The sequence below is a fragment of the Aedes aegypti genome, chromosome 3 (assembly GCF_002204515.2).
Source record: "Aedes aegypti strain LVP_AGWG chromosome 3, AaegL5.0 Primary Assembly, whole genome shotgun sequence".
Lineage (NCBI taxonomy): Eukaryota > Metazoa > Arthropoda > Insecta > Diptera > Culicidae > Aedes > Aedes aegypti.
Window position 1 is genome coordinate 263620023 of NC_035109.1, and position 18741 is coordinate 263638763.

Genomic DNA, 18741 nt, shown 5'->3' on the forward strand with positions numbered 1-18741 from the left:
CACCGTCAAAACGCATTTCCAACACATCCTAGGGATCTTTTTCACTAAGACCTCGTAGTAAATTCATCAAAAACTGCAATTGAGGCCGTTTTCGTTGACCATCAGCATGAAAATATCAAAACTGTTTTTTGTTCTTCCCATTTTGGCTGGAAAAGATCATCTAGAATGAAATTCCATGCTTCGATCAGCATAAAATTTGTTTTAATTTTGCCAAGTAGCGGAATGGCAGCCATTTTTTTCATCCACCTTCAAGCGTGCCCTGCGGTTTCGTAGCTGTCAAATCGTCGAAATACGGGTAAAACTTCACAGTATGCTTCACAGTAGCAAGCAAAAATCGCTCTCCCGTGCTCTTGTTCGTCCGAATCGTCAGTCGGTGTTGAGAGTTGAACGCGTGTAGTTGATCTGCGCTAGTTCCGCAGCTGATTGGTGTTGATTTGCAGTGCCATTTGATGGCTAAAGTGAAAAATATCGATGTAAAGAGGAAGTTAAACGGTTAAAAAGTGATTGGACGAGTTTTATGGAGATAATACTTTTTACCGCGGCATGAATTTAGTGACAGTGTAGTTTTAGTGTAGAGCGATCGTGAACAGTCGTGCAAAATCCAAGACACTAGAGCTTCTGGATCTGTCAAGAGTGCAAAGTAAGTGGAAAGGGGAAGGGAGGGCTAAAGCGGAGAAGAGGTTTCAGTTCCATCTTGTCTTGTGCAAAAAGAGAAGCGTTTCACTCTTCAGGGGAGGTTCCTCTGCACATGCATCGGCAGTGGGGCACTGGCACTAGTTCAGGGCTGGTAGCGAGTCAATTTTTAATAATTTAATCGACCTGATCACTAAAACTTACTATTTACAACAAAAAGTATCATTTTATAAAAATGATCACTGCTTCTTACTGGCGTTACGCCCCAACGTGGACAGAATAAACTCCTCAACTTTCAGTTGTTAACTGGTTATTTCTATCAATATTCTCGCTTATTTCATGCAGCTGTTATCAAATTCGTTGCATTCATGTATCTGTTAACACATTTGCTAAAATAATATGTGTATTTGACGAAGCTTGTAGTTTAAAAGTTGATTGTAGGGTACATTCATTTTTGTGCCATTCTCTTATCATTTAAAAACACATCAGTTTTTGTGACCAACCACTAAGTTTGATGAAATATTATGTGCACGAACGGTCACTACCATAGCAACCTTGTTCATACGCTGAACTGCCCATAACTGCATATTTGTAACATTCGACAAAAGTAGGCATTGAGTAAATGGGATACCAAGTTTGCATTTTATCGCAGTATGGGAGGAAACTAATATTTCAAAAAATCACTAAGAATTCAAAAGTGCTTATTTGAGGCTGAAATTTTGTACAACTCATATCGCATATAAGGTGCATAGTCAGAAAAAAATTCTGATAGAAATTTCGTTGCTACTGCATTATGAGGCTCATGTACAATCTCAATGTGACTGTTATGCGGTTACAATTGCCAATGTGACAAAACAACTTGGTATTTTTTTCGAATTTTCTAGAACAATCTCACAGATTTCAGTAAGTTGATCGAAAGTATTTGCCATTTGATGACTCTCCCCGGTATTAACTCCATTTTGTCAAAAATGTCGAATGTGACTGTTTTGCAGTTATGGGCAGTGAACTATCTGAACGAACGCTTAAGGCTGGGCCACAATGGTGTGAGTGGCAACGCGGCGCGGCAGGTTTTGACAGAAAATGTATGGGTTAACTGTCAAATCTTGCCGCGCCGCGTTGCCGCTCACATCATTGTGGCCCAGCCTTTAAGAAAACGAACATTTCTCGCGTTACATTTCTAAAGTGTCAATAATCAAATTGTAATCAAATCAGATTTTTATATCATTCGATAGCACCCACAAACATTATCATCATAAGCATAAAATTTACTGTTATGAACAAGATTTTCATAAAGGCCAATAGTCGTTTTTTGTTTCAAATCAGTCACAGGCCCCCTGTTTAAAACGGCCAATTAATGGACCTCTCTTCAACAAGAGGACTTACAATTGGAATATGTCGCTAACTTCATTGGCCTTCGCATAGTGTAAGGCCAATGTCTTACCCATTCGATGTGAACAAAAAGGGTCAAGTCAAAAGGCCTATGCCTGGTTGGAAATTGAAAATGATTCAAGCATTTAAAGTTAAAGTTTTATTCACATTTTTGAATTGATTTGGTTTGAATAGTGCCAAAAGAAAATTGAAAATGTGGTGAACAATATTCACATCGGAAGAGAAAGTAAACGAAGAGATTAGATATGTCTTAGGAGCTGTCCATTAACCACGTGGACAGTTTTTTGGGATTCCAGACCACCCACATCCCCATGGTCATTTGTCCATACAAAAAAAGTATGAGCCGTGGCCTTTGGCCATTTTTAGCGTTATGAAATAAATGAATGAACCCTTATAGGACGAGATCATAAGTTATGCGATTCATAGTCATTCTGGTCACTAGTCACTGTTATTTTGCTGTCAATAACCGCTACTAGCCCTGCTAGTGGTAAAGAGCAGTAAGAAAGAACAACAACACCAGTCGAAATCAAAGGTGAGGAGATCGAGAGCGAAAAACAAAACTTGTGAGAGAGATAGAGAGAGATTATAGAAAGAGAGTGATTAAAAGCGTGGTGGACACGAGAGTGGCGTATGCGGTGTGAATCTTCGTGCGTTCCGCTAATCAACAGACAACAGCATCGGTTGAGAGCGAGGGGCGAGTGGTGAGCGGCGAGAGAGAGAAGTGCAGCAGGTTCGTGTTGTTCGTTTGTTTACATATTTTCGGTTCGCTCGGACTCGGTCACAATAGCTGAGAACAAAATTTGTTGCTGCAGTTCATGTTCACTGAGAAAAATCTACACGTCAAGGTCGTGTGTTTTACTTATAGATTTGCGCAATGAGGAAAACCACATGATTTGAGTGTGGTAGCCATATGGATTTCATCATTGATTTCACGGTATAATAACATGTGTATCAACATTAGGTTGTCATGTGAAACAAACATGAATTTCCAAATATTAAATCATGAAAACCAACTGATTTGCTAATTGAATTCGAAATGTAGTAGCTTTAGATAGTCATGTGTGATAGAACATAAATGTCAAGGGACTGAAAGAAGAAATTTGGTAGAAAAACTTTTGCTCCCCAAAATATGGATCCGAGGCTCCTCTGCTTGTCGCAAGCTCTCTTGTTTTTTTTTTCAAACCCGTGAGCCAGCAACAAGCGGGGCGCCGCAAATCCATAATTTGGGAAGCCAGGGATAAACATATTCCATTTTTTTCGAAACTGAAAGTCAGGAAAATCTGTTAGTGGAATCCGATTTTTCTACTAAACTATACATTATTATCAATGTTTTCTTATAGAAAGGTAGAACTCTCGTATATCGGTCAACTTCACTAATAAAAGAAAAATCGAATTCACAAATTTTCATCTAACACTTTCAGCTTCAAAATTTGCTTCTTCTCTTTGGAAGCATGATGATGACTGTCGTTCGACACGAGGTCCAACCGCAATTCAGTTCACTATGCATCCCATGGGTTGATCACAAACAATTTAGAAGCTTTGAACATGGAAATCGATAGCATAGCTCATGGATTTCATCATAACAATCTCATTGCGCAAATCAATGAATCGACCAACTTGAACATGATGATTATGACACAAGATAACCATAAGCAAAACACACTGAATCCGTGTTGGAGTGATGATCTATGCGTCCATAGGTTGACACATACGAATCTGAAGAGACAGCTTCGGGAACTTATGTGAAAAAAATATGGAATCCCTGTTGTCGGTTGATGAATCAATCCATGAAGCAAAACACAGGAATTTAATGTGTAACACACACGAAGTTTGCAAGAAAATCATAGCAAATCGATATGGACGTTCATGAATCGATCCATAATTTTAAACACACAGATCGAGCGTGTGGATTTTTATCAGTGTTGGTTGCAATTCTAGCGTAACATTTGAAAAGGGCCTAACTGCAAAATGTTAACAAACTTGATTATTCATTATTCGTATCATTTTTTACGTAAATTACTCCTACATACTCTTACGGGCATGCAAAATGCATTATTAATGGTAATTTTATTCAAATTTAAAAGGGCCTATCTGAAAATGATAAAACTAAGAGGGCCTAACTGGTCATAAAAGGGCCTAACTGAAAATTTCCATCAAAATCAGATTGGCCCTTCCGTGCATTTTTAATTTTCCTCCATATTTTTCAAAATTTAGCCATTGTATAGTGTTTTTCTCACATAATGGAACCTGGTGAAATATTTGAAAAGGGTCTATCAGCATAACGTAAAAATTGAGAAATGCTCGATTGAAGATTCTGTAACATATTGATTGTTACTATTTTAAACTCATTGCTATCTAATAGTTTTAAACTTTTGTTCGGCACTCATAGTCTATTACTGGGCCACGTAACGTTTTAAATCTAACATAACATAAAAACTAGTAAAAAATGTTGAATTCAAACATCATTGGCAGATAGGCCCTTTTACGAGTCTTCAAACCAGTTAGGCCCTTTCAATTAGGCCCTTTAATTGAACATGGTTTCAGTTAGGCCCCTCCAGTTAGGCCCTTTTATTTAACATAGTTCCAGTTAGGCACTTTTGGAATTTGTCGATTTTATTGATTATTGAATAAATTTTCAAAGTTTTAGAACATAATCAATCGATTATGTGAGAAAATCAACATTGAATATTGAAAATTCTTTATTGAAGATTCAGTACTATATTGATTATTCATATTTCAAACCCTTTCTCCTATTTACTAGTTTTATACTTGTGTTCACACTCATAATAGTCTACTACGTGGCCCATAACGTTTTAAATCCTAAATAACAAAACAACTCGTGAAAATGGTTGAATTCAAACATCATCGGCAGATAGGCCCTATTACGAGTCTGCAAACCAGTTAGGCCCTTTCAGTTAGGCCCTTCGATTGAACATGGTTTCAGTTAGGCCCCTCCAGTTAGACCCTTTTATTAAACTTAGTTCCAGTTAGGCCCTTTTGGAATTTGTTAATTTTATTGATTATTGAAGTGATTTTCAAAGTTTTAGATCAAAATCAATCGATTAGGTATGTGAGAAAATCAACATTGATTAATAAAAATTCTTTATTGAAGATTCAGTACTATATTGATTCCTATTTCAAGCCCATTCTCTTTTTTACTAGTTTTATCATAATCTTAATGCGAAGTTAGTTGAAAAACTGATTTTTTATCCTGAAAAAAAATCAATTACATTAAAAAATTTGAATAATTTTTATTTGTCAATTTTTATTTGTTGCCTCTAGTTGTGGATCGAGTTCCAAAAGTCGCGATTTTCACAAAAACAAATTCGTTTGTTTTTGTAACAGCTCTGCAAGAATTCTTCTTATACTTCTTCTTGGCATTACGTCCTCACTGGGACAGAGCCTGCTTCTAAGCTTTGTGTTCAATGAGTACTTCCACAGTTATAAACTGAGAGCTTTCTTTGACAAGTTGCCATTTTTGCATTCGTATATCGTGTGACAAGTACGAAGGTACCACAGACAAACAGACGTCACACTCTCATCATTGTCCATCGACCACCTTTTTAATGGTCGATTCAAAAATATGGTAGGTGGCCAATCCGCCACCCGCAGCGCTCGCATCGTTTTTGTTCGCGTTTGACGTTTGCACACTACCGCCATCTGTTGGCCCGTCGGCCAAATACAATAATTTTAGCATTGGGCGCACATGTCCTCGTGACTATGATTTTGATCGAGATTTGTTCTAAGTGTTACGTCTGTTTGTCTGTGAAGGTACTCTATATTCAGGAAAGTAAAGGAAATTTCCATTACGAAAAAAACCTGGACCGACCGGGAATGGAACTCTGATACCTTCAGAATGGCTTTGCTTTGTAGCTGCGGACTTAAACTGCTCGGCTAAGGAAGGCCCTCAAGTATAAAACAAGTAAAAAAGTGAATGGGTTTGAAATAGATATAATCAATAAGGTACTGAACCTTCAACCGAGAATATCCAACATTTAGCTATTACATTGTTTTTCTCTCGCTTTATTTTATTTGAATACTATGAAAATCACTTCAATAAGCAATAAAATCAACAAATTCCAAAAGGGCCTAACTGGAGCTATGTTTAATAAAAGGGCCTAACTGGAGGGGCCTAACTGAAACCATGTCCAATCGAAGGGCCTAACTGAAAGGGCCTAACTGGTTTGAAGATTCATTGAAGGGCCTAACTGCTGATGATATTTGAATGCAACCATTTTCACGAGTCGTTATGCTATTTGAGATTACTAACGTTCTGGGCCACGTAATAAACCATAATGAGTGTATAACACAAGTATAAAACTAGTAAAAAAAAAGTGAATGGGTTTGTAATATATTAATAATCAATATGTTGCTGATTTTGTATAGAATAGTTTCCAATATTAAGCTTGTATGATATTATGTTGTTTTCTCACATAATCATTAAATGTTGTCGAAGAATTATGCAAATCACTTCAATAATCAATAAAATTAGCAAATTTAAAAAGGGCCTAACTGGTTTGAAAATTCGTAGAAGGGCCTATCCGCGGATGATGTTTGAATTGAACTATTTTTACAAGTTGTTGTGTTATTTCAAATTCAAATCGTTGTGAGCCACGTAATAGACCATTATAAGTGTCGAACACAAGTGGTTATCCGAAAATGACGTCCATCAATTGGGGCCTCCTCCAACGGGGGGATGTACGAAAACGTGACAGTGCATGGATTGGGTATCAGAAAAAGCGTGACAGAGGGGGTAGAAGGGTTCTAGAAATCCCGAAAAACGATGGAGGTCATTTTTGGATCTTCCCCAAGTATGAAACTAGTAAAAAGCGAATGGGTTTGAAATATGAATAATCAATATGGTACTGAATCTTCAACCGAAAATTTCCAATATTTAGCTATTATATAGTGTTTTTTCACATAATCGCTAAATTTTGATCAAGATTTATGCAAACCGATTCAAAAATTAATAAAATTAGCAAATTATAAAAGGGCCTAACTGAAACCATGTTCAATCAAAGGGCCTAACTGAAAGGGCCTAACTGGTTTGAAGATTCATAAAAGGGCCTATCTGCCAATGATGTTTGAATTCAACAATTTTTACGAGTTGTTGTGTTATTTGAGATTAGAAACATAATGGGCCACGCAACAGACTTTAATGGGTGTCGAACACAGGTATGAAACTAGTAAAATGCAAATTGTTTTTAAAATAGGAATTATAAATGTGGTACGGAATCTTCAATTGAGAATTTCTCAATGTTTACGTTTTGCAGATAGGCCCTTTTCAAATGTTACGCTAGAATTAACGATCAACGCTCCAGTGAACACATTTTCCTGTAAATTTTCTTGATTTTGAACGAAAAAACTGCTTTTGAAAATTCCGAAATCAATGACGGATCACAGTGAACACATTTTCATCGAATAATATTTAGTTTTGAACAGAAAAACTGCTTTTCAAGTTTCGATGATGACGATGATTACGATGACGGAGCGTTGATCGCACGGGACGTCATCATAATCACCCTATCCATTTCAAGAAGCAAATCCCAAGAACCACTCCATATATCGATGCAAAAATGTATCACTATGATTCTATATATGTAGTGCACAACCCGATAAATTTTCAGCTTCATCGGTTCACTAAAACTCGAGATTTGCTTCCACAAAGTTTTGATGATTATTGTTAGAGTGCACTATGGTCCAGGAATCAGTTTTACGCGGAAAGATGCATTTTGAGCTTTAGAATGAAACATTAGACAAAAACGGTCTTCTACAAAGTTGTTTGTATTAGTAAGGTCCTTTGTTCGGTGTTATTGAAAATTAGGGTGGACCACATTTTCATAGAAATTGTGTAACTAACTTTCTTATTTGTAGAAATTATATTATACATGCTTTAGCAGAGTTTTAGACCATTCAATTTCAAGCAACTTTGTCAAAAAAAGTTTTTTTGTATCTCTTAAATTGACTGATTTAGAGCTATTTTCCTACGGTGACATAGGGTGGTCCGAACAAAACTGGTTTTCTGGCTCTAGAGTTTTCAATTCAAATTTCTCATCAAATTAGTCTATGAAACACTTTTAGAGCTCTAAAAAATGCGTAATTTGGTGAGTGAAGAAACTCGCTATCTCTTTCCGTTTGGGAGTTATTGTTGTTTTTCTCTCAAAAACACGCCTATTTTGATTGTCAATATCTCTGATTGGGGCAAATATAAAAAATATCTTTTGACGGCATTAAAAAGGCAAGATAAAATTGTATATTATATCAAAAAATTACAGATGTGTTATTTTTGTAACTCTTATAAAATGTCTTTAAAAAACAAATATTTTTTATCACAAAAACTTTAATAACTTTTGAACTAAAATAGATATCATCAATCTTTTTGCATGAAAATTTGCGTTTTGTTAAGTTCTAAAAGTCGTTCATAGACGACTTTGACGAGAAACTAATATTAAAAAAACTAGAGTTGAAAAACTTATTTTTGTTGGACCACCCTGCGATGATTAGGAAAAAATGCTCTAGATTGGACAAATTTCGAGCTACAGAAAAACTTTTTTTGGCAAAGTTGGTCAAAATTTCAAGTTCTTCCGCTTTGCCTAAGAGTATATACCAGTATTTTTGCAAATAAAAAAGTTGAATATATGATTTGTGTGATATTGTGGGCCACCCTAGTTTTAAATGACACAGTATGAAAGCTAACATTTTTAAAAACAGTTTTGTAGAAGATCATTTTTGTCTAAAATTTTATTTTCATGCTCAAAATGCAAAATTATGAAGAAATACATACCATGTAAATCTTCAAAATAGTTTTAGAGCCCTATCTTTCTTATTTCAGATTTCTCGTCAAAGCGGCCTATGAACGACTTTCAGAACTTAACAAAACGCAAATTTTCATGCAAAAATATTGATGATATCTATTTTAGTTCAAAAGTTATAGAAGTTTTTCTGCTTAAAATTCTTCGTTTTTCAGGGTATTTTATTAGAGTTACAAAAATAACACATCTGTAATTTTTTGATATAATATACAATTTCATTTTGCCTTTTTAATGCCGTCAAAAGATATTTTTTATATTTGCCCCAATCAGAGATATTCACAATCAAAGCAGGCATGTTTTTGAGAGAAAAACAACAATAACTCCCAAACGGAAGAAGATAGCGAGTTTCTTCACTCACCAAATTACGCATTTTTTAGAGCTCTAAAAGTGTTTCATAGACTACTTTGATGAGAAATTTGAATTGAAAACTCTAGAGCCAGAAAACCAGTTTTGTTCGGACCACCCTATGTCACCGTAGGAAAATAGCTCTAAATCGATCAATTTAAGAGATACAAAAAAACTTTTTTTGGCAAAGTTGCTTGAAATTAAATGGTCTACAACTTTGCTGAAGCATGTATAATATAATTTCTACAAATAAGAAAGTTAGTCACACAATTTCTATGAAAAAGTGGTCCACCCTAATTTTCAATAACACCAAACAAACGACCTTACTAATACAAACAACTTTGTAGAAGACCGTTTTCGTCTAATGTTTCATTCTAAAGCTCAAAATGCGTCTTTCCTCGTAAAACTGATTCCTGGACCACTGTGGAGTGAGACGAAAGATAGGAAAAACAACACGGTCTCCCGTGTCCCCTTAACGTTAGATGTCTTTATCACAGCAATCAATCATAAGATCTTTAAGGTGAAGCCGAAACTCAAATTTACTTCTTCTTCTTTCTGGCGTTACGTCCCAACTGGGACAAAGCCTGCTTCTCAGATTAGTGTTTTTATGAGCACTTCCACAGTTATTAACTGAGAGTTTTCTTTGCCGATTGACCATTTTTGCATGTGTATATCGTGTGGCAGGTACGAAGATACTCTATGCCCTGGAAATCGAGAAAATTTCCTTTACGAAAAGATCCTCGACCAGCGGGATTCGAACCCACGACCCTAAGCATGGTAATGCTGAATAGCGGCGCGTTTACCGCTACGGCTATCTGGGCCCCTTGCTATACTGCTATTCATAAATCATAAATCAAAATCATAATAATCATTGCATTTTGCATGCTTAACCAACTCTCGCGTAACAATTCTAAAGAGCCAATGATCCAATTGTAAACATTTCGGGTTTTGATACCATTCGATAGCATCTCCCAACACCCACAAACTATGCAAACATTGTCAACATAATCATAAAACTTACCGGTATAAACTCGATTTTCAAAACGGCCAATAATTGCTTTTTTCCAAATCATTCATTGGCCCCCTGCTTGAAACGGCCAATGATCGGTTCTCGTTCTATCAAGAGGGCCTACAATCGGAAAATTTCGCAAACTGTCATTGGCCTTAGCAGGGTGAGAGGCCAATAACTCTCTCTTGCTCATTCATTGAAAACCGAAAAGGCCTAGCCTTGTGCCAAGCACGCTAATAAAATTCTATTTTGGCCAATAAAAAAGGCCCATGCCTTGTTAAAAATCGTCACTCAGCTTGCAAGAAATCACAATGATTGATTTGAATACTGAGAAATAGGAATTGAAAATGTGGTGAATAAAATTCAAATCGAATTTTCTCAGAGCCAACGATCTGAGGATTGGCCCTTTTGAATTGTTACGCGACAACTGCTCGGCAGGCAAGGGGTCATCAACAAATGACGTCCATCATTAGGGGGGGGAGGAGGGGGGTGTGGTTTACGAATGTGAGACAGTGCATGTATTAGGTATTGAAAAAAGCGTGACAGAGGGGGGGGGGGTCTAGAAATCCCGTAAAACGATGGACGTCATATTTGAATCCCCAACAGTGGTGCTCCTAACGGGTAGAATAGATCAAAGTAATCCAGGCTGGGTACTTTGTTCTACAGCAAAAAAGCAGTCTTGCTCTGAAAGTAATATAATTGCAAAAAATACGAGCATGAACATTAAATTGTTTGAACGAACAAGGAGGAACTATTTATTTTATTTTAATGTTCGTCAATATGACTCCTTGACTCTATTATTTAAAAATAGACCATTTCCGTCAGATCTAACCCCCAGTTTTTGTAATTTTCTTCGAAAGACAATCATTTTTAATGAATAAGAACGGTTTCAGATTTTGTATATTTTTTACATTTTTCTTACATTTTTTAAAAACATGGATACTCACCACATTTTGAAAAATAATTCGAGATGCGGCACAGTTTGTTCAACCCTATGGGTATCAAGGTGGTGATTTTGCAACAGTTTTTCGTTTCCACCCCTGCATTGGAATGCTTGTTTACATTTGGAAACGTCAAATCAGGTGCGCGCTCAAACTGACCGTGGTCCCGGTCAGGGCGCCCCAAACAGGAGCGTCAATTTTCCTCCACAGATTCAAAATTCAAAACCACCCCCTAACAACAAATCACTCATCCACCCAACAGTTACGGTACCGCTAGTTCTATTAGAGGCTATTTTTTACTATTTATGCCGACAAATGCCTAAATCTATATGTTGGCTGTTGATCCGGCAGATTTCCGCCTTGGCAGCAACAGCTGCGCCAGGAAATTTTGAGCGGTTCTTGCTACCTCTAGGCGGGAATCTTCCGACTTATTCAATCCTCGCCGGTACCAAACAGAGAGATCAGGCTTCTGTCGACTACAATCCTTGCGTTACAGAACCGTGTAGAGTTCGCCGGGTGCGGTCATAACCGGCCGAAGCGATGAAGGTGGTTTCCGCGGTGTTTACGGAGACTTCAGAAACCGTGAAGGAAAGAGGGAGCGAAACCAGCAGAGCCCATTATGATGAATGAAAGCATAAACAAAAATCATCTGGTCATGCCAGCTGATCATAAATTCACCACAACGTGGTGGCAAAACCATAGGGGAAAAAGGGGTCCGCAGTTTTTCGAGGTGAAACAAATTGTAGGGGACCGAGGGGAGAACTAACGTGCCGTCAGTTTTCATTGTTTTCCAATACTTAGAGGCTTCAAAACACATTGGTTCCTTAGGAAAGTTTGTCCAGTAAAAAGACAGGAAGCATATAAGCCAATAAAAAAAATTGGCGGAAATGGTCTATTTTAAATATTTTTTTTTCTCAGAATGTTTTGAAAAGGAAATATTTTTTAGTAGTATTTTTCTTTCCTTATAAGAAAATTGAAATACCGATTGAGTTAAAAAATTGCTTCAGTATTATTTTTCAAAACAAAACAAAACTATCAACTATTAAGCATTTGACTTAAGCTGCTACTTTTGCCATATTTTTCAAAGTTCACTACTATCATTGAAAGATAGAATTAAAAAAACTGCTTAAGAAATCCCAAATATTCAGAAAGCTTTTCAACAGTGTTGCGATGGATCTTCTTCGTGAACAATGATCGACGCATCTTCGCGATCCAACATTCGCCAAAATTCATTTTTCATTTTTGCGTCACGAGGAGCATCGCAAAAAGCGAACGGATGCAACGCCGAAGAAGCAAAATGAAAACACCGATAAGTGGTTCGCGAAGCCTTTCCACTCGTAGGATTCATTTATCCACGCGCTGTTCATTCTGGTGATTCATTACAAGGTTGCTTCTTCTCGTAAAGTCAAGCAAACACTCCACGCTAAGCCAGCTCCATGCAGCGCATGTATTAAAACTACACAGAATGAGGCAACCAATGCAGAACTGGCTGACTGAGTGAAAATTTTGTGTAGGTCGCACTCATTCTGTGAGTTGCCGACGTGTTGGCCTTCGGCTGTGCGGGGATCGATGGAAACGGAACTGTCAATGATCTCCCGCGCGGCAGATGAAGCCGGAAGCCGGAAGATGATCGCAAATGCGATAGTTTTTTCCCCATTTGCTTCCACTTCGGCTATTTAAATGAAAAAATGCACTTTTATACGTAGAAGGCCTTTTCGCGGCATCTTATAAGTGAGATGTTGCACATACAAAGCCTCCAGATGATTTCGTTATACGTACATTTTGGTTATCTGGGTTATAATCAATGACAATCAGAGAATGTTTGAAAGCTTTCCTAAATTATGAGATAATTTCCAAGTTATGTATGATTCAAGTTGCGGCGCCCCTGAAGAAGTGCGCACCAGGGAGCTACCCCAAGTAACAATTTCAGTGCTTTTTGATCTTAGATGTTATTTATGGAGGTTTTATTAGAGATGCATTCATTCCTAACAGATTTAATAAAGCATTGCAAAGTGCCAAACGTTCTTTTCGGTAAAATCCACTTTAAAATGCTTTGTAGATATCTACAAGAGCTCCCGTTAAAACTTATTTGCTGGCCACATTTTTTGATAATAAATTGTATTTTGAAGGAGCTGTGTAGTGTCTATTAAAATGAATGATTATATTGTTCGGTATAATCACCAATTGATCTTAAACCATCCCAGACAAGACCAGCAAGATTTAACTGGATGGAATCCATTTTTATTGTCGCCGTTTCGGATTGATAATTACAATATGCGTGGGAAATTTCAATTTATGATTGAGATGAGCATTCTGAAAATGGAATGGAGTAAAATGTTGGATAGCCAATAATGATGTCGTAATTGTGGCGCGATGCTGTAAATCGAAAAATTTTATGTCATTCCACCAGTAAATTTTTATTGGCAGGAATTTCACGCGATCGTAAGGAAATTTTCTGCCACGCAAAAAATGATTATTTTAATTGATTATTATGAGTCGGCAGACATTTTCAATATCAAAAAAAGGTTATGGTTTATAAACAAATTATTGGTTGATGTTTGTTCAATCATAAGCTCTTAACATTGGTTTTATTCCGTGTATTAGGATATCGTAAAAGATTTAATACCGCTAGTTGAGCTCATTAAGGCTATACAATAGCTCTTATGAATGTTTTATAGCATACTACAAGGGTAGATGTATTCATACGATACAAAACTAAGAAGTTTAGAAACGGTTTTAAGGTATAGTCTTAACAACCTCCTGTAGTGTGGGCCTTTTCGGGCTTAACGGAGTTTTTTCAAAGGTTTATTAAGGTTATTAAGACTAATAAGTTCTAAAATGAGTTTTAACGATATGGTGGTAACAACAGCTTGTAGTAAATGAAAAAACTAAAAATGTTACTTGGGACGGCACACAGTTTGAGAAGTACTGCCTAATAATTATACTTTGGTGTACCTAAAGTCGTTAGAAGTGGTAAAAAATGTCGTAATAATATACATTTCTTAGCATATCATGAAACCGGGAATATTTTTGAAATGCCGGAAAAAAACGGGAGAGTTCCGGGAATTTGAAATTAACTTTTCACTGGCCAGGGTCATAGCTCACTGTTTCACAGTCCCCCCTCATGTCACACTTTTTGTATGAACCTCCAAAAATTTTATAAGGCTTGTCACGCTTGGCTTGACCCACAATACAACAAGAAAGCTCCTGTTGATGCAATCTCTGAAAATGTTTAACCAATATTACCGATGACTTATCCAAATCCAAACCAAAAGCATAGCTTCAGGACATGTAAATAAGCACTTGTGTATTGTGCAGCCACTAAATCTGCAGAGTACTAGAGTAAGGTGGAGAAAAAGTTCGACCTTTTTGTAATAATCAATATTTTTAGAAAAACTATAACAGTTGAAAAGAAATAAATACCACACAGGGAACCTTCAACATGTTGGCTACAATTTTGCTGAACAAACACCCATTTTTAGTTAAAACAGTTTTGAAATTTATTGTCCTAAACAAACTTTTGCTCCACCGGTAGGGCAAGAGTCCCAATCTAGTGTGAAGCAAAAGTTCGCTGGTTAAAACACAAATTAATGATTCTTTTATGACAGACATATTTTTTACCAGCCATAAACTTATTTTTGTAGAAGAATACTTACTAAATTCTCATCAAAAAATACTCAAAACAGGGTTAAATGAAATATACTAAAAAGCAGTTTTTCGCAAAACTTAGTAAAAACGTGAAATGGTTTTATTGAAAAAAAAACATGAACTTCAAGATAAATAATTTTTATCGAACAAGTTAAGGAATTGGCAGCAGGCCTTTACTAGGAAACTTCAGGAGAGAAAATTTTCGGACTACGGCTATAATTGAACGCGTTTTTAACGGTGGACGATTGTGTTTGGACGCGATTCTTTGGAGGAAAACGGATCAAGATTCGAAATACGTTCGTTGTTTGTACAGTGGATTTGAAGATTTTGAAAATTGTTCCTGAATTTTAGATGGCTTTGGCAAGTCTACAAGCTTAAAGTGGCTCCTTTCAAGGAAGATTTCACCAAGTTTTTTTTTCATCGAATTGGATGAGCATTTTTTTAATTTTATTTTTTTTCTTGTTATCTCACTTTAAATTTCGATTTGTTTTCGATTGTTAAATCATTAAACAAACTATGGATGGTTCGTCACTGTAAGTGTCGACATAAGCTCTTATTTCAGTTTTATAAAATAGTTAGCTACACGTGCGTATTCTTTTATATATTTGTTGCAACTGCAAACACAACCTTCGAATAGTTCGACATTAAAATTGTCGACACACTGATACACATTTAATTTATTTCGCCGAGGCTGGCGAAATAATTTGCCGAGAACCCAACAGCTGAGATCTCGGCGAAAATTTCGGTTCGAAGTTCGAAGTGCCGACTAAACTGCAAAATGAAAAGACCAGCTCAGCTGTCAAAATTTTACGAAGAGATCGGTAATCCGTTGCCGAATATCTCGGCACGGTAATAACTTAAAATCAATTCAGCAAAACATTTTTGTGTTTATTCGATGGAAGAAAAAGAAGAAGCAGAACCGAAAGTAATTATGGTGGTTGAATAATACATTTATTTTGCATTTTTTTTTACAGGAAGTCATAATGTATCCTAGATTTCAAGTGCACAAATCTTCGGGTAATGATGCACGGGTCACGGTAAACCAAATTTCAGATTTGCAAAAAAAAAAAACATGTTTGCCGTTCTTCTCCTAGCCGAAGAGATGCTCCAGAATATTACCTAAAAATAAAATAAAACCATGAATGTCTAACGAACTGGAACGACATAACGCACGAATAATTATGATTATTAGCAAAATAAAGTAAATTACTTACTTGTTGACATCTTCCAAAATCAGAAGTTTTCATTTACCCATTGAACTTTGAGTAGCATATGTTAATGTGTTTTCAACAGTGACAACGTTGATTTCGATTTGGACAGATGTGCTTTGCCGAAATTCTGAGAAATTTCAACGAAAATTCAACGAGATTTCAGTAAAAATAAGCTTTAACGAGTGTATTCGTCACTTCACTTTTCCGAAATGAATTTTTGAGATTAAGTGTGTAGATAACTTTTTCAAATTGTGGCTGTATGGATCACATCACTTACCAAGGTGAATACTGATCATCTAGCTTTTAAAGCATGCCAAAACAAAACTCCTTCCCGTGAAAACCATGGAGATGCAGAGGTGATCTCGGTCTCTAGTAACAATGGACGTCACACTAACATTCCTTCCCCTCCTCGATGACCATAGGCACGTGGCCGGCGCCGTTATTGACATTAACCCATATCCGCCCAGCGTCCTAAAAATAGGACAGAAGCCCCGAACGCCCAGCGTCCTATAAATAGGACAGTACTTGTAGAGCAAATATCTTGAAAATAAAGAGGTTTAGGAGAAAACTGTCTTCTGCAAAGTTGATCACAGGACTGCTGACTTCCACTTGGTAACTATTTAAATTCAGAATTAACTCACCAGGTGGCGCACAGACGCCAACAAATGTCGCATATATAAGCAACATATGAAACAACTTTCCAGCGTACAAATATTTGCGTCGTTTATATCTCAGTCCAGCGATGAGATACAAAATTGGTGTCTTCGACAAAGTTCAATAACTAAATAATACCTATTCACACAGAACCTTACAAATTCGGAAAACACTTCCAAGATGGCGCTAGTGAGCCAAAACTTTATTTGCTTATATCTTAGCCCAGTTATGAGATACAAAAATGGTGTCTTCGACAAAGTTGAACAACTAAATATCACCTATTCGCATAAAACCTTATAAATTCAGAAAACATTCCCAAGATGGCGCTAGTGAGCCAAAACTTTATTTGCTTATATCTTAGTCCAGATATGAGATACAAAAATGGTGTCTTCGACAAAGTTGAACAACTAAATAATACCTATTCGCATAGAACCTTACAAATTCGGAATAAACTCCCAAGATGGCGCTAGTGAGCCAAAACTTTATTTGCTTATATCTTAGTCCAGATATGAGATACAAAAATGGTGTCTTCGACAAAGTTGAACAACTAAATAATACCTATTCGCATAGAACCTTACAAATTCGGAATAAACTCTCAAGATGGCGCTAGTGAGCCAAAACTTTATTTGCTTATATCTTAGCCCAGTTATGAGATACGAAATTGGTGTCTTCGATAAAGTTGATCAACAAAATGAGAACTATTCACCTAAAACCTTATTTGTTCGGAAAACACTCAAAAGGTGGCGCTAATGGTCGAGCATTTTGATTGTTTATATCTCAGTTCAGTGATGATATACAACGTTCGTATCTTCGACAAATGTGTTTAACTGAATGAGATCTAGTCACCCGAAAACTGATTAGTTGGGAAAACACTCACTATATGGCGCTAGTGAGCAGAGATTTTATTTGCTTGTATCTCAGTCCAGTTATTAGATACAAAATTGATGTCATCGACAAAGTTGATAAACTAAATGAGACATATTCGTTTAAAACGTTTTTAGTTCGGAATACACTCAAAAGATGGCGCTACCGATCGAACATTTTGATTGTTTATATCTTAGTTCAGTGATGAGATATAACATTGGTGTCTTCGACAAATGTGTTCAACTGAATGAGATCTATTCAACCGAAAACTTATTAGTTCGGAAAACATTCACTAGATTGCGCTAGTCGGCAAATATTGTATTTGCTTGCATCTCAGTTCTGTTATGAAATACAAAATTGTTGTCTTCGACAATGTTGAACAACTAAATGATACTTACTAACATAAAACCTTATAACACTCACAAGATTGCGCTAGTGGGCAAAGATTTTATTAGCTAATATCTCAGTCAAGTGATAAGATACAAAGTTTGTGTCATGGACAATGTTGAACAACCAAATGAATCCTATTCGCCTAAAACCATATTAGTTCGGAAAACACTCACAAGGAGGCGCTAGTGGTTAAATATTTTATTTTTTTTATATCAGTCCTGTGATGAGACTAAAAAAATGGAACTCTCGAATTTGGTATCTTTGTCAAAAGTGTTCAGCTGAATGGGATCTATTCGCCCAGAAACATAGTAGTTTGGAAAATTCTCCCAAGGTGGCGCTAGTAGACAAATACATTATTTGCTTTTATCTCAATCTAGAGATTGGATACAAAATTATTGTTTTTGGTAAATGTGGAGAACTGAATGAGACCTATTTGCCTAGAAACTTATTACTTTGGAAATCACCTAAACTACTGGGCACACATTTTGTTCGCTTATATATCAGTCCACTGATTAAATCCAAAGAAAGCTATTGGCCTAAAACCTTCTTAGTACGGAAGTCATTCTCATGATTGAAGTCCAGTGATGAAAAATTTGGTATCTTCGAAAACGATGATCAACTAAAGGAGATATTTTCGCAAAAAAAAACATATTAGCTGGGAATTGCTTTTATGTGCGAAACATCAAGGAAACAAACTATAAGAAATTGGTCTGCCTAGATCAAAACAATGGATACTTACTATCGATTCAAGCGACAATCGCTTATTTCGGATGCAATGCTCCTTACATTTTTAGATGAACCTTGACACCATTTAGATCCTTTGATCTGTTGGAGGGAGTGAAATA

The 18741-nt window shown here is 36.4% G+C and overlaps 1 protein-coding gene across 4 annotated transcripts in view; it reads left to right on the plus strand.

The window, feature by feature from the left end:
- The first annotated feature begins 368 nt into the window (after nt 1-368).
- The window catches only part of LOC5578342 (probable RNA methyltransferase bin3), a 39852-nt gene continuing 21479 nt past the window's right edge, over nt 369-18741 (plus strand). Inside the window, exons 1-2 of one of the 4 annotated variants that reach the window (XM_021849011.1) lie at nt 375-640; nt 2499-2752. The gene's annotated coding sequence lies outside the window, so the exon portion shown is untranslated. Of the gene's footprint in view, nt 641-2498; nt 2753-18741 lie in introns of all 4 variants that reach the window. The other 3 variants (XM_021849012.1, XM_021849013.1, XM_001656861.2) reach the window with 3 other exon arrangements.